Source organism: Odontesthes bonariensis, chromosome 11 (assembly GCF_027942865.1).
Source record: "Odontesthes bonariensis isolate fOdoBon6 chromosome 11, fOdoBon6.hap1, whole genome shotgun sequence".
In the NCBI taxonomy this organism is placed as follows: Eukaryota; Metazoa; Chordata; class Actinopteri; order Atheriniformes; family Atherinopsidae; genus Odontesthes; species Odontesthes bonariensis.
In genome coordinates this window covers 16,194,032-16,210,326 of record NC_134516.1, presented here as the reverse complement: position 1 = coordinate 16,210,326, position 16,295 = coordinate 16,194,032, and the positions used below count along the sequence as shown (strand labels likewise).

Sequence of the window (16,295 nt, the reverse complement as noted above, 5' to 3'; positions counted from 1 at the left end):
ACATAGCTCCCAGAATCATTGGGACACGAAAACCCCTCCACCACGTTACGGTGACAGCTTATGGGGGGATTCCTCTGATAAGTTCAGTTCATTTGACAGTTTAAAATGCATGATGACATTTCAGTTAACTATTTTTTTGAGCAATAAGTAAAAAGTAACTTGGTCTCCAGGTTATTCCTTGCTCTTAGTCTGGTAGAAACTTTGTTAAGTAAGTAAAGGAAACCAAATGTAGAGTAAGAAAATAAAGAAAAACATGTTATCTCCCCGTCGGGGAATCGAACCCCGGTCTCCCGCGTGACAGGCGGGGATACTCACCACTATACTAACGAGGAGTTGTGAGGGCATGTGACCACTCCCCTTTTTGTGCCCTACTCTCCTTCCTTCATTCATGAAACGAAGAAGTATGGCCTGCGCTCGATCCTGACTCTCTGTGAGCTCTTCCAGCCTCGATGTTAGACGCCCGATGTGATCATCCATGATTAATATCACCGCCATGCAGACCGTGAACATGGTGGCCTCCCCGCTCTCCATATTAGCTTCTTGGTGGTTTTTCTTCTCTCCTTACTTTTTGCGGGTTTTGTTTTGTTTTGTTGTTGAGTGTGGTGCTAAATAACACGTCACTGTTGCAGACGGTTGTGTCGCATCAGTCCCGACTCATGTGCGAATGGAAACTGAAACAGCTCCCCTGGGGAAGGGCAGTTATTAGAACGAAATTCGAGGAGGACCGTTCTTATAACTGCGTTCTTGGACCGTTCTTAGGGTCCTTCTTAGAACTGCTCTGTCCAAATGCGGATCATGTGCTGCAACAATCTGTTGCCAGCCGTTGGTGTGCGCCTATGTAGCGTGTGCTGTATCTAATGTTCTTATGTAAGCATTGGTGGTTCAGTGGTAGAATTCTCGCCTGCCACGCGGGAGGCCCGGGTTCGATTCCCGGCCAATGCAGCACTCTTTTGTTTTTTTTTTTTCAAGAGCCTCTTCTCGCTGCTCTCAGACTGGAGTTTTCCCCCTCATCGATTATATCTGAGATTTATTTTCCAGGGGTTAGCGTACAAGTTTGTGGTTCTGCCCTTTGGTCTGTCCCTCAGCCCGAGGTTGCTTGTGAAATGCACCAAGGCAGCGGTAGCTACTCTCCAAGAGGACGGCATTTGTGTCCTTTTTCTCCCCATAGTGAGCATTCACTCTCAATGCTATGAGAGAGAATTTAAGGTTTTGAATAATCCGGGTTCTCTGTTAGTCAGTGGCGTTTCTAGCTTGAAATTTCTGGTGGGGCAATTTTGTATGACGTCATGTCACCCTCACAAAAATAGAGGTAGCTGATTATTATAAGCTATAGACCTAGCCTATATACGGTACTAGTAAGCATACGCTACAGGCTGCATTTTGAGTGCCGGCAGACAGCAGAAATCCTGTTTCAAATACTATTTTTAAATAACTTAATTGCATGCTTTATTAAGCTTGTGGCACACGTCTGGCATACAACAACTAGCGATAACATAGTGTCAGACGGATCCCCGTATGTAGTGGATAAAACTTTTACTGCTGGTGAAATTACTCTTTTTATTTTTCTTCCACACTGTGACAATATATTCAATAAACTGGCAAAACACTACTGTAAGCACTATAGTCTCATATGGGTCCATAAAACTACACAATTTCAACTTTGTACACGAGCATCCGCCCGTAACAAGAGGTGGTATGACAAGACGTTCACGTTGCCACAGTAACACATAAACAAATTCGATACCTTTATCAAAATAAAAGTCTAAGACGGAAGGTGGCATAACGCCTCTATACATTTGATTTTTCAAACAATGAATTGGGCACAAATTAGCCTTTACAAAACTCGTTCCATTGGGCTTTTTACACATAAAATGTTCGCTTATATACAGACAGACATTATTTCAGGCTGCAAAACACAGGGGCTAGTTAGTTATAGTTCGTCCATAAAAGTCTCTTGCATTTTTGTTACGCATCCATCAGCTTCAAAAACAAAAAGCACCGTCCAAAACATGTCCAAAGCAACACATCAACTCAGAAGTGCATTCGCCAATCCGGTTTACACTGTAGAAATAGAAAAAAAAGAAAAGCCTATGTCATAATATTCGTTGAATATAAATTATATTCAACGAATATAATATTCGTTGAACGAAATTAGCTAAACGTCAAAAGTAAACTTTAGTTTAAATAAAAAGGTTAGACTTACCAATGCCGATCACTTGAATAGGAAGCTGGCGCGGCGGTTCTTGGCGTGAGCAAACGTCTCCGTGACTTTGCTGTCAAAGTCCGTCAGTCCGTCGACGAATGGGTTTTCAATGGAAAGCATGGAGAGGGCGTTCAGTCGCTGTTGTCCCATCGTGTTTCTTGTGAATGTCTTAATCCTTTTTAACGTCGAAAAGTTCCTCTCAGACTCCGCAGACGTCATAGGGGTTGTAATGATAATGCTGAGTGCAGGTTTCAGACAGGGCCTCTTGCAGGTTGTTTTCGTGGAGGGCCTGGAACAGCGACAGTGCAGATTTTCCTGTGTGCAGCTCAGTGTGTCCGTATAGCAGAGCCAGCTCAGTTCGCAGCTTCCCCATGTTGTTAAGAGCTGTGGGCCAAAGCTTGATAGCACAGGCGAGTTGGACCTCCGGGAATGAGTTCAGAAACTTTGCGAACAGTGAGCAGTCCACCAGCTGTGCGGCAATAAGATGGTCACTTTTGGAGAACCGGTCCTCCACTTGCGCGATCATTGTATCACAGGCCTCCTTCATCACTGCAGGCAAATTCGTTTTCCTGCGCTTTGCTGTGCCTGGTTCCTCACTAGCTTGGTTACCAATTTCATCTGCACTTGCTCTGATGTCTCTCATGTTCACTTTGAAATTGTCCACTGCACGGTTCACCCCAGATGCGTCGATCTCTCTTTTCTGTAGTAAGCTGTACAACAGATCCACTTCAGGCATAACTTTGGCAAAGAACTCCAGCAGTTGGAGAAACGTGCGGTCCCGCAAGTGCATGGTGAGGCCGTATGCCTCGCTGATGGACACCTTGTCCCATCCTGGTTGAGTGCGAATATTATCCAGACACTCCAGTATCTCTTCCCGAGTTTCCCACACCACATTCACGGTCCTACTCTTAAAATTCCATTGCGTGCCGGGTGGTCGCGGGATCCGCTTGGTTGATGTCTCCGCCAGAGCAGCCGTTCTTTTCGGTGAGGTAGAGAAAAAGGTGGCAAAACCAGCCAGATCTGCAAAAAACACCTTCAGCTCACTGATTCTTGCTGCACACACTTGCTGTAGAGTTAAATTTAGCTGGTGGGCGTAGCAGTGCACAAAATGTGCGTTTGGGTAACTTTCTCTCATGAGTGTCTGCACGCCACCAACACTGCCACGCATAACCGCTGCACCATCGTACGTTTGGGCTATGAGCTTTTCTGTCAGCCTCAGTGGCTCAAGGGCTTTTTTGATAGCGGTAGAAAGGCCGATGGCAGTTTTGTCCTTCACTTCGATGAATTCCAGAAACCGCTCTGTTACGCTGTTGTCCACCATGTACCTTAAGACAATAACCATCTGCGATTTGCATGACACATCAGTTGTCTCATCCGCCTGCACAGCAACAAACTGGGTAGCCTGCACTTGCTTAGCCACCTCGCACCTGTAGACCTCATACATACAATCCAGAAGTTCGTTTTGAATGGTGCTAGATGTCCCCTTGAAAATAGGCTCCGTGTCATAGTGTCGTTTGAGCCTGCTGTCGCCCTCGCACATTGTTTGAAAAATGCATTTAAAAATGCCTGGGTTCACTGAATCAGCTGACTCGTCGTGACCACGCAGGCCAAGTTCGCACTTGCCACACAGTTTTAAGCACGTTATCAGCCTCGACAAAACATACCTATTCTCCTCCGTCTTTTTATTCTGCTCTGCGATGTTGCGCTGATAAGCACCATCTAGCTGGGCCATGACATTTACCTTCCCCAACAGTCCCAATTTCATGGCGCAAAGAAGATGCGTTTTGCTGCTTTCATGTTTCACCGTTCTCTCGGCCAGGTGCTTCAGGTCTTTGAAACCATCCGATGTCCAAACAGAGTCCCCTGTACCATTTCCGAAAAGAAGGCATGGGAAACAGAATAGTGCATGTTTTGAGGCGCTAGCAGTTAGCCACGTCTTTCTGTTGAACCACTCCGTCTTGAAAGTTCGAGTTGTTTTATCACCAGGCTGAAGCAGGACCAAGTTGTCTGGTCTGTGTGCCCCCAAACGTTTAATTTCTAATTTCTCCCCCATGGACAATGTACTAAATTGCACCCTCAACAAGTAGTCTACATTATTCATTTTAAAACACTTCCAAACGAGTAATGGCTAGCAGTAATGTCACAGTCTATCTCTCTATCTGATTATGAGCTGTGTGTTTTTTTGTTCTTGGTCACGTGAGTAGGGTACAGGTAGGTTTCGCGGTTCTGGTTCTGGTGTTGCTGGGCAGAATTCAAGAGGCACAAATAGAAGTGCCCCATCTCCCAATGTTAATTATGGGATGTATCATCACATTCACATGTTGTTTCCATGGCAACAGTCTTAAACTCACCAGAAGGGGAGGGACTATCGGAGAGCAGCGTCTCACGGCGCAAACACACAGAAACGAACACACACGTCACTCCAAAACAGAAATACAATGGTTGTGATTCACATTTATTCGTCCCTGCACCTCAGCACCGTCTAGATGTGGGTGGGGCAGTGCCCCATGTGCCCTTAATGTAGAAACGCCACTGCTGTTAGTATGAATGAGTGTCTCACCTGACCACCCTCCTTGCTGCGGAAGCGAGGCAAAGGTAGGATTATTTTGAATGACAGCTGACACTATTAGTGGGGTTACATGGCACTGTTTAAATCGGATTAAGGGCTAATTTACAATAAGATTGAGTTATTAAATTCATGTATACACCTTAATCTGACAAGAAATTGGATCGGATTGGGTTACTCGCGATCGGATCGGATAGAGAACAACTATAAACTTAAAATGGGAACATTATGGCTCTAAAAGCATTTGGAGCTTTTAATCTCTGTGATGCTGCTGCACAGCTGATCTTTGAGGAATGGCAATATAAATACAAATATACAATTTTCAATGAAAAAAAAGCCCCCCCAAAAAACATGCAATAGAGATCATAGGGAATTAAGTCTTTTTTTCTTTTTTTTTTCCAAAAATCTGGTCATGTAGCTTAAGTTCCCAGACAGTCTTACTGGAGAGACATATTTTCTGGTTATGCATTGAATGGCTCTGTGTCTTTCTTTGCATCTTCTCGAGATTTTCAGCTGAGCTTTTTTTTAATCTGTGAAACCATGGATTTCTGTGCTATTTTGGATGCTTTATGGCTGGATAGACTTCTGCTCCCAACTATTATGATACATAACCATGGCAACAGCAAACTTGTTAACCTTTTGGAGCAGCTAAACGAGCTACCCAAAGCCCAAGTAATGCTTATAATAAGACCTCAATTCAAGATGAGTTGAAGAGGAGATATATTGGATGCAAAGTGAGAAGGAAGTGGAGAGAGAGGTGAAACTTAGTGTCATGGAAAGTGTGAGGTCACTGGTGGATGGAATGGACAAGCTTGGACTCCTGATGAGAACACAGCAGAAATCTTATTTTGTCACCTCCCTATAACAAAAGCATATCTTTAATAATTATGAATACTGGCTTTGAAACTTGGCAACAACTGAGCTGATGATGTCATTCACAGTGTCTGCAGGTAATACAGGTTAACCCTCAGCAAACAACAGGCACAGGAATTCAGCCAACAGTTTGACATTTGTGGTGCAGAGATGCTCTTTCTTAGTAACATGTCCAGGACTATACCATCTGTTGTTACTGAAATCCCTCCTCTTTCAGCAGTATCTGACAAAATAGTCCTGAAGCTGAGTAGAGAGTTGTTGGAAATCTTGCTGCAGCCACATTTTAGTGAAAAAATAATTATATTGCCTTCCTGATATTCCTTCTAGGTCCTCAACGGGGCTCCCAGCTTGTCCATTTTGTCCAACAGTGATCTACCACTTCCAGTGATGATCAGGGAAAGAAATGTTTTAAACTTCCCCCTCCTTTCTCTTCATTATGTTCTTGCTCAACTAATCTGGATTCTGTGTCTTAGCCAAGCATTACTTGGGCTTTGGAAAGTTCAATCTGATGCTCCCACATGCAAACTAATTTCCTGTTGCCATGGTTATGCTTCACAACATTTTTTTTTAAATGTGCCAGAATTACCAGAAGCAAACTTTGCAGCACCCAGCATAGAAAAATGCTTTAAAAATAAATAATTTACCAAAAACCACCTCGGTGGAAAATCTCAAAGACACAAAGAAAATACACCATAAATTTATGGTAGAGTTACTGCAGCAGACTGCCACCAGTGCAATGCCATTTTAAAACATAAGTTATAGATAAATATAGAAAATATACTATGATCTTTAGCTTGATCGGTTTCTACAGTGAGAAAATCCAATGAAATGACATGTTTACATGTTTACTGATTATGTTTCTGAACCGGTTTGTCTGAAAATGTCCATTTGCCAAGATTTTTTTTTGGTTTTTTTATATAGAAAATGTTGTGGGGTTTAAACTTGACAAACTTACCTTACTGGTACACATGTACTGAACACTACTCAAAAATGAAAAAAAAAAAACATAAATCTATGGCTTTTTTTTTTTTCCATCTCAACTGATGTTGATGAAATACAGCAGATTAAACTGCAGGTTAAAAATGTCATCAAACATTTTTTAAGTATTCGCCGTTTTAATGATTAACATTTTTAAAAGGATGGGACACCCCCAATGTAAGTGCTTTTCCTTTCTCCATGCTAAAAAGAGTGAGCTACATTATCTTTTAAATTGTTAACAGAAGTTAATCTTTACCTTTTGAAGAAAGCAGTCCAGATCAACATCTTCCCAATTCAGTTTTTCCCAAATATTTGTGTTTAGTCCTCTGCAAGTGGCAGAGGGGCTTTGGATGCAGATCTTTGGGTTCAGCTTTAAGAAGCCTTGGTTAGCTGCAGTTGTTTGCGCCTCCATGAAGTCCAAAGGTTTGGTAGTTCTTGGTTTACCGTGTGTGTTGAAGAAAATGATGCTTTTTTGTACAGCTCAGGCGATCTGAAAATGATCCTTCTCTCAGAGAAAATCGTGTGAACTGTGAACGGAACTTGTTGTCCATTCTGAATACGAATGAATAGAACACAACAAAAAAAATTGAACAAAAATACGCATTCACTTTTGAATCAAAACAAAAGTCTAGGGTTACTAAAATAAGTTTAATCAAGTGGATATCAGTAAAAGTTAGAGCAGTCCAGCAGGGAAACATGGAGGGAATTTAATTCAAACATCTTAAGGCTTCCTGAAATGGAAAAAATGTTTTCATCTCCTGTGTGAACAGGAAGAATAATTACAGCAATAAAACTCTCTTTCAGTGTTCATATAAAAAATATATGAACATGTTCCTCAACATCCTTTTAGAAGGGCATGAAATAGTTTACCTTTTTGTTTTTGTTAGAATGGGTCTAATTGCTATGACTCTCCTATGATGCTGTGAAGACGGGATAGAAATTGGGGGCGCACATACTCAATGCGCGTCACAGGGAATAATATTAGGACAATTACACGAATAAAGCTACTCACCAAGAAGCCACCCATCACGCACAGTGCCAGCTTGTAGTCTGTTCCCAACGATGCTGTTACTCAGAATGTATGAATTGTGCGTTGAACCAGGCCACCTCGCCACAATGTTGGTTAATTGCATTTACGCATCACATATGATCTGTACATCGATCGAATGAAAATGTTCCCTGTTAACATACAAATTCATCATGTGATGGCGCTGTTATAGCAATGTGTGTGCAGTCGATAGCTCCGATTACAAAACCGGCTCTCGCTTCAAATTGAGCTTTAATGTTGGCCTGTTGGGAATTTAATATACGTGGCTGAGCTGCGGATAATTCTGTCCCACACGGCTGGCATGGCTCGGCTCGGCTCAGGGTAGACTGGCACAGTCCCAATCGGTTGGCCACCTCCCTCTGGAATGCCCCGGTTGCTATAGGAACCCCAGTGTGCACATCACCTGTGGGCACAGGTAGCGCATGGCTCCTCGCTGTGTTGCGCTCCAACGCCGGCCGCAGCCCTGCGCAAAGTTCCAGGAGGATTTCCCTCAAAACTCAGTCGCCATCATGTGCCAGCAAATCCTCTGTCTAGTGAACACACGCTTTTTTCGAATACCGCTGAAGCAGCCATTGTTTTCAATGGTGTGCATTGCACCACTTTGCGCTGCTTTTATATCCGCTCGTGTAATTGCAGGCACATGGGTGCGTTCATTGTTTATCAGTATTAATTGTTCATGTGTCTCAGATGTGCACATCACTGTCTGAGGACTAATTGTTTTCACATTTATTTATTATAACAGTTTCCCAACATCACCTTAGGTGTCGCCAAAGAATCAACAGCTGCAGAAACGTGCGTACGCCAGCCCTGAAGCTGCCGTGAGGCACCGCACATTTCCACGGTCTTTTCACTGTTGATACATCTGATCGTTGACGTGAAAAGGTGCGTACGCCACTATTTTGTGCGTACGCACCCTTTGTACATGAGGCCCCAGGTCTCTGTATTTTTAACCTTGGTTCACATAGATTCCAAAAGTAACAGGATGTCCTAATAAGTTGGTGTGCAGTTAGTTTGACTGATTCCCGATTCAAGTCCACGTGGCACTATCTGCATTGGTTTCAGTTTTGGTCACATTACCTTTTCCTTATTTGAGTTCTACTTGTATTTGAGCTGTTGACATGGCAGCTGGGTTGACTGTATCGGGCTTCATGTACCAAAGCTTCTGACAATTCTTAATCTTCCTGCTAAAACTTTTTACAAATTTCAGACAATTGGTTAAACATTTCAGAGGAGATATACTTTTTGGTGACACAGCTTAGCAGTCACAACATGTATTGGTGTAATAGAACTGCATCTGCTGTAACTTATCTATGACGACTCGAATTCTCCGATTTCGGATCGTGTTTTTTTATCTTATGTAAGCATTGGTGGTTCAGTGGTAGAATTCTCGCCTGCCACGCGGGAGGCCCGGGTTCGATTCCCGGCCAATGCAACTCAGTCTTTTCCTGCTCAGAAAGAACATTGTTTGAAATGTTATAACTTTCTGTTTCTGTGTCTTGAACTGTCTTAAACCTTATGCATAATTGTGGAATTATGGTTCTGTTTAGTCTGTAATAAGCAAAGTGGTGTTGTGGAAAAACTTGTTGATTTGTAACGCGTGATGCGCCGCTCGCCCTGTTCGGCAGCAGTTGCAGCAGCTCTCGCTCAAGTTGAGCATTTTTTCTCGTATTTGGTCATTTTTAAAAAATAATTAACTTGCAATAATCATTATTATAGTGTGCAATTCATTAGCCCATGTACAACTGCTACTATTCCCGACACTACCTGCTGTTGTGTTTTCTATTGTTTATTTTGTTTATCTTTCTCCTAGGCTAAGGATCTTTGTTACTGCTGTAAGAATGTGAATTTCTCCATTGTGGAACAATAATAGGGAAATCCAATCTATATTCAGAAAAGTACTTTTTTTTTAAAAAAAAGTTTACACTCCCCGTCGGGGAATCGAACCCCGGTCTCCCGCGTGACAGGCGGGGATACTCACCACTATACTAACGAGGAGATGGTGAAAAATGTAGGGTCCAGGATTTAAACAAAAACAACATCCAAAGTCACAAAGGAGGGTGAAAAGCAGAGATGGGACCAAGTCACACATGTAAGTCCTGTAATAGGTCAAGTCAAAGTCAAGTCATCTTATTATTGCAATTTTACCTGCAGAATCTGATCTTAATAAAGTGAAAAGACAAAATATAAGTAACTGTCAGTAAACATCATTGGCCAATGTATCCAGCCTGTTTAAAAAATATGACAATAATTTGGATTTGCATTGTAATTACTGGTCATCAGTAAAATACATAATGGAATCAAACAAAACAGAAATGACTTCAGAAAACTATTTATTGATGCTTTCAATCTAAACAGGGTCACTTCTGCCTCACTTCTGCCCCAAGTTTAGTATTTTAGTTGCCTAACGAGAAAAAAGGCAAACATAAAAATCATCTGAAAGAAAAAACATACTACAGTATAGAGCATCAGAAACATCAGTATGTTTGATCTGTATCATCTTGAGACACCAGAGCTCTAAACACACAACCAAAAACAGATTATTATCCATGCGCATCCATGCGCATGCGTCAACTCGTGTGTAGCCTGTTGCAGTCGCTCCCGTTTACTTTTGCGTATTTTACCACTTTTGTTACTTTTCGTGTCTTTCTAAACTTTTATTTTACACTATTTATTTAACTTAAACCTCAAACACTGCCCAGGGAGTTCACACAGGTCATCATGGTGGCTGTTTATGTCCCCCCCTCTGCAAACCCGACGTCAGCAAGTGACTCCATCCACTCAGCCATAGCCCGGCTACAGACTCAACACCCGAGTGCATTCATTGCTATCTCGGGTGATTTCAACCACATCACCATGGACACAACACTCCCCACATTCACACAGTATGTGAACTGTCCCACCAGAGAGGAGAGAACCATCGACCTGCTGTATGCTAATATTAAGGCTACGGCTACACGAAAACGTTTTTCACTGTAAACTATACTTTTTCTTATCGTTTGGCTGTCGCGGCCACACGGAGCCGGCGTTCCCACTACCCCAAAACGATAGTTTTTGAGAACGGGTTCCAGAGTGGGAAGATTTGAAAACGGTGTCGTTTCGTTTCCATTGTTACAGCGAAAACGGATTTGTTTACGTCTGCACAGCCACATGGCTAACGCCAGTGACGTATACACATACGTCAGTGACCAGAACAAAAAGCTTCTATTCAAAATCCGGAAGAAGAAGACAACACAACAAGGACAGACAGCGATCATCATGGACCCCACAACATTGATAGCAGCACTGTTGCAGACACTGCTAACTACAGCGGCATTGTTGAAGGAACAACGTGAGCTTCGCGCTGTTAGAAGTAGGGGCGTACACGCATGCGCATTGCTTCTTCTATTGTTCTGGTGTAACCGGTGGGGGTGGCTTACAGCGCACCTAGAGGTGTTTCGTGTGTACTGCATCGTTTTCAGCAAGTGTCGCGTTGTCATGTGGACAGAAAAGCTCCCCTGTGTGGTCGAAATCGTTTTCGTACCCGTTTTCAAAAAAAGCCTCGTTTCGTTTTCGTGTAGCCGTAGCCTAAGGATGCATACAGCTCCTCTCCTCTCCCCCCACTTGGAAGGTCAGATCACAACCTGATTCACCTCGACCCCTGCTATGTGCCTGTGGTTAAGAGCCAGCCTGCAACCACCAAGACTGTCAGGAGATGGTCTGATGAGGCCAATGAGACCCTGCAGGGCTGCTTTGAAGCCACAAACTGGCAGACGCTCGGTGAGCCGCATGGGGAGGACATTGATGGGCTCACAGAGTGTGTCTCTGATTATATAAACTTCTGCGTTGACACCATCGTCCCACCAAAGACTGTCCTTTGTTATCCAAATAACAAGCCGTGGGTGACATAGGACATAAAGAACATTCTCAATAAGAAGAAGAGGGCTTTCAGAGCTGGCAACAGAGAGGAGGTGCGAACGATCCAGAGGGAGCTGAGAGTGAAGATTAGAGAGGCCAAGGATAAGTACAGGAGGAAGCTGGAGTGGAAACTCCAGCAGAACAACATGAGAGAGGTCTGGAGTGGAATGAAGACCATCACTGGCTTCAGACCATCCAGCAACAGAGGAGTGGATGGCAGTGTGGATATGGCCAACGAGATGAATCTGTTTTTCAACAGATTCAACTCTGTGAACCTTGCTCACCTGCAGCCAGCACCCACCCCCCACTCTCTCCCTCCCCAGTCCCATAGCCTCTCATCTTCCAGTGATGGCCCCCCTCACACCTCCTCCCCCGGCTCCCAGGCTGACTGCACTCTCCAGCATAACACCTCCACCCCTCCCCCTCCTGTCACCTCTCCACTGACTTTCACCCCTGATCAGGTCAGGAGACAGCTGAGCAGACTCCACTCAGGCAAGTCTGCAGGCCCGGATGGTGTGAGCCCCCGGGTGCTCAAAGCCTGTGCCCCCCCAGCTATGTGGAGTCCTCCACAACATCTTCAGCCTGAGCCTGAGGTGCCGTTTACACATACCCGGGTATTTTGAAAAACGAAGACCTTTCCCTTCGTTTGTGCCTTTCGTTTACACACAAACGGAGTTTTTTCCTCCGAAAACGAAGCTAAAAAAAAACTCCTGCAAAAGTGGAGATTTTTTAAAAACTCCGTTTAGCGTTTGCGTGTAAACTGGTTGAAAGACGAAAACGGAGTTTTCAGAATGGAATGCGGAGTTGTCGTCATAGTACAGAGCCCCGCCCGTATCCACCATAGTGGCAGGATAACGCCATTCATTGTTTATCTGGCAAGCATGGAGGTACTAGCAGCATTTATTTTGTTGAGAGCTATACTCGCTTGTGTGATTTTGAAAATTACAGTCATACAAAGTATTGAACAACAAAGGCACATTACGGCGCGGAGGGCAACAATTGCGCAGCTTCTGTTGGCAGACAGAGCCCGGCCATACCACCGCCAGCGACGGCGATTCTGGATTAGACCCGGACGGACTGCTTTATGGTGGGAAAATTTTGAAAATGGCTTTGTTGTCCCGGAGGAATGGAGGGAAAATTTCAGGATGTCACGATTTTCACTCCTTTCCCTAGCAGAACTGCTACGCCCGCACATCCAGGGTGAGACCACTCTCTGGTGAGACGTACTCACATGCGCGCTTCTGTTGATGTTGTGAAGAAAGTTGCCTGTCAGCGGTTCTCTATTAGGCTTCTGATTGGCTTGTGTGGAATTCTCATTGTTCTAACACTGCCACCGTCAGGCTTGGCGTAATTTAACAGCTCCTGATAGCGTATTTCTCCGGATCAATGTAGACGGGTTTTTTTTAAAAAACGGGGCTGTGTGCACGGGTTTTTTTTTTAAAACGAAGGTTAGAAAATATGCGTTTTTCAAAATACCCGGGTATGTGTAAACGGCGCCTGAGTCTTCACAGGGTCCCCGTGATGTGGAAAACGTTGTGCATCGTTCCTGTGCCGAAGCGGCCCCCAGCGGCCATAAGACTACAGACCCGTGGCACTGACGTCACACATCATGAAGACCCTGGAGAGATTCATCCTGGAACAGCTCCGGCCCATGGTCAGACCACTTCTGGACCCCCTCCAGTTCGCATACCAGCCCCGACTAGGAGTAGAGCACGCCATCATCTACCTGCTCAACCGTGTCTACGCCCACCTGGACAAGCCGGCGAGCACTGTGAGAGTCACGTTCGTTGATTTCTCCAGTGCATTCAACACCATCAGGCCGGCTCTACTGGGTGAGAAACTGACAGCGATGCAGGTGGATGCCCCCATTGTGTCCTGGATTGTGGATTACCTGACTGGCAGACCACAGTACGTGTGCCTGCAGCACTGCGGGTCAGACAAGGTGATCTGCAGCACCGGGGCCCCGCAGGGGACCGTCCTCTCTCCCTTCCTCTTCACCCTGTACACCACAGACTTCAGCTACTGCACAGAGACCTGCCACCTTCAGAAGTTTTCTGACGACTCTGCAGTAGTTGGATGCATCAGCAATGGTGATGAGACTGAGTACAGGGGTGTGGTGGACAACTTTGTCACTTGGTGTGAGCAGAACCATCTGCAGCTCAATGTGGCAAAGACCAAGGAACTGGTGGTGGATTTGAGAAGGAGTAAGGCCCCAGTGACCCCTGTCTCCATCTGTGGGGTCAATGTGGACATGGTGGAGGACTATAAATACCTAGGGGTGCACTTGGACCATAAACTGGACTGGACTAAAAACACAGTTTTTGCCATGCTATGCCACCTCAGTCTTTCTACTGCCCTGCCATCAGCTTCACTTCCCTCACCTGTGTTTTCCCCATCAGCTGCACTCACCAATCACCCTCCACAGTATTTAGTTTCCAGATTTCCCCATGCACAGGGTCAGATCCTTACACATTCACACCACGTCTTCATGCTGAAGACGTGGTGTGAATTTTCATTTTGGTGCATCCCTAGTTTATTTATTTAAATGTATGCATTTTTTTGCTCTCTGACCATTGGTGGTTCAGTGGTGAGATTCTTTCTCCTGATCTTTACTTTTTCATAATGTTCCCTAAATCCCATTAAATATTGTGTGTTTGTGTGTGTGTGTGTGTATATATATGCACATACACATATACAATTTTGTATATATATATATATATACACACAATATATATATATATATATATATATGTTAGGGGTGGAACGGTACAAAAAACTCATGGTTCGGTACGTACCTCGGTTTGGACCCTACGGTTCGGTACATTTTCGGTACAGTGCCGAAGGAGGCGTGTAGCGAGGTTCGAGCACATGTAATAGATATCTGGATCCTGCCTCTTCTACAGTGGAATATGGGCGCATAGCAGATGCGATGTAAATTCCAATTGCTTCGGTAATTTTTTTTGCTCTGCATGTATTCGTATCCAGGGGTTGTTGTAATACATTTGGGATATGTAATTGGTCGGGTCTTTTCATGGTTTCTATAGAACACACCTGACGGAGGTGTGTGGTGGTCGGTAGCTACGCCCCTTGTCATGCTATCACGGCTGAAATGTTACATCATACGACACGGACAGAACCGGCGCGTGTTTAATAAGTTAAACTTACACGTTGTCTCCTTTGTCTGCGGCGCTCTGCTCTCCTTTCTTCCTTCATGAAACGAAGAAGTTTCGCCTGCGCTTGATCCTGACTCTCTGTGAGCACTTCCAGCCTCGATATTAGACGCCTGATGTGATCGTCCATGATTAATATCACCATCATGCAGACCATGAACACGGTAGCCTCCCCGCTCTCCATATTAGCTTCTTTGTGGTGTTTTTTCTTCTCCGGGTTTTGTTTTGTTGTTGAATGTGGCGCTAAACGGCTAACGTAAGACGTCACTGACGCAGACGGCTGCGCGCGGCGCATCAGTCCCGACCTGGTCCCGACTCATGTGCGAATGCAGACTGAAACAGTTCCGCTGGGGAAGGACAGTTATCAGATCGAAATACGAGTAGGACAGTTCTGATAATTGCGTTCTTATAACTACTCTGTCCGAAAGCGTATATCTCTACGGACCAATCAGAGCTTGCATGTGGCAGTATTTAAATGGGTCCTGAAGGAAACTCTTGCAAAATAACAGTTCCGCGTTCAGATCAATATTATACTTCCGTACCGTGTGTATTCTGCGTGGCAATGCGTGTACCGAACCGTGACCCCCGTACCGTGACGGTTCGGAACGAATACATATACCGTGCCGGCCCTAATATATATATATATTGTAGGAAGATTAATTGCATGTTTTATTCCATCACCAAAGTGTTGTAATTCAAATACTTAAAAGTATTTTTAAAAAGTATTACACTCCCCGTCGGGGAATTGAACCCCGGTCTCCCGCGTGACAGGCGGGGATACTCACCACTATACTAACGAGGAGGTGAGAGAGCCCATGTGACGATGCGTTCAGGAACATCACGTAACTATTATTGAAATAATTTTAATGGGAAAGATCCCATGGTCTAGCCTAGAAATCGAGACGCCCCTAGCGTCCGCAAATTGAATTTGCTCCCGGGCTAGTCGAATCACTTGTGGTCGTTTTGCGAGGCTGAAAATTGAAACTTCATCAAGCTCAAATCGTGAGGAGCGGGGTCGGAGGCCAGGCTACCTAGTGACGACAGAGGTGCTACATTTCAGTGTGTAGTTCCAGAGAGAGGTAAACAGTGGCTGCGCCCAGAGAACAGTCTTTCGAGTTGGCTTTGCAGCGACTCTAGAAGATTTAAATATACATTTTTCTTTGCGAGACTAACAGATAACTGCACTTAAGTTTTTCTTGAAAAAAAAGGACGTTTTCGGAGTTTTGCTCACCGGGTACGGTAAAAGTTTAATTTACCAGCTTGCTCCGTTGGTGGGACGACGCTCTGATTGGTTGTTGCGCCATCCTATTGCGTGGCGTTGAGTGCAGAGGCAACTTAACAGACAACCGTTTATCCCGCCCACACTGCTATCCAGCGTCACTAGACCCCTGTACAGCTTTTTGCTGTACGGGTCTGGCTTGCTAGGCTACCCATGTTCCCCTGTAGGCAAACTGCAGGAGGAGGGGGGTCGGTGATCTTTTTCAGGTGTGAGAGCACAAGGTGCTCAAAGAACTTCCTAACCACAGAGGTCAGGGCGACAGGACTGAAGTCATTAAGTCCTGT

The 16,295-nt window shown here is 44.6% G+C and overlaps 5 non-coding genes across 5 annotated transcripts; 2 read left to right on the top strand and 3 right to left on the bottom strand.

Annotated features, from left to right (window-relative positions):
- Positions 1 to 260: 260 nt before the first annotated feature.
- Positions 261 to 332, bottom strand: trnad-guc (transfer RNA aspartic acid (anticodon GUC)). The gene has a single exon. It is a non-coding gene; the product is annotated as a tRNA-Asp (tRNA).
- A 539-nt stretch (positions 333 to 871) lies between these two features.
- Positions 872 to 942, top strand: trnag-gcc (transfer RNA glycine (anticodon GCC)). Its single transcript has one exon. It is a non-coding gene; the product is annotated as a tRNA-Gly (tRNA).
- An 8,087-nt stretch (positions 943 to 9,029) lies between these two features.
- trnag-gcc (transfer RNA glycine (anticodon GCC)) lies at positions 9,030 to 9,100 on the top strand. The gene has a single exon. It is a non-coding gene; the product is annotated as a tRNA-Gly (tRNA).
- Positions 9,101 to 9,591: 491 nt separating this feature from the next.
- Positions 9,592 to 9,663, bottom strand: trnad-guc (transfer RNA aspartic acid (anticodon GUC)). The gene has a single exon. It is a non-coding gene; the product is annotated as a tRNA-Asp (tRNA).
- Positions 9,664 to 15,462: 5,799 nt separating this feature from the next.
- Positions 15,463 to 15,534, bottom strand: trnad-guc (transfer RNA aspartic acid (anticodon GUC)). Its single transcript has one exon. It is a non-coding gene; the product is annotated as a tRNA-Asp (tRNA).
- Between the last annotated feature and the right edge of the window lie 761 nt (positions 15,535 to 16,295).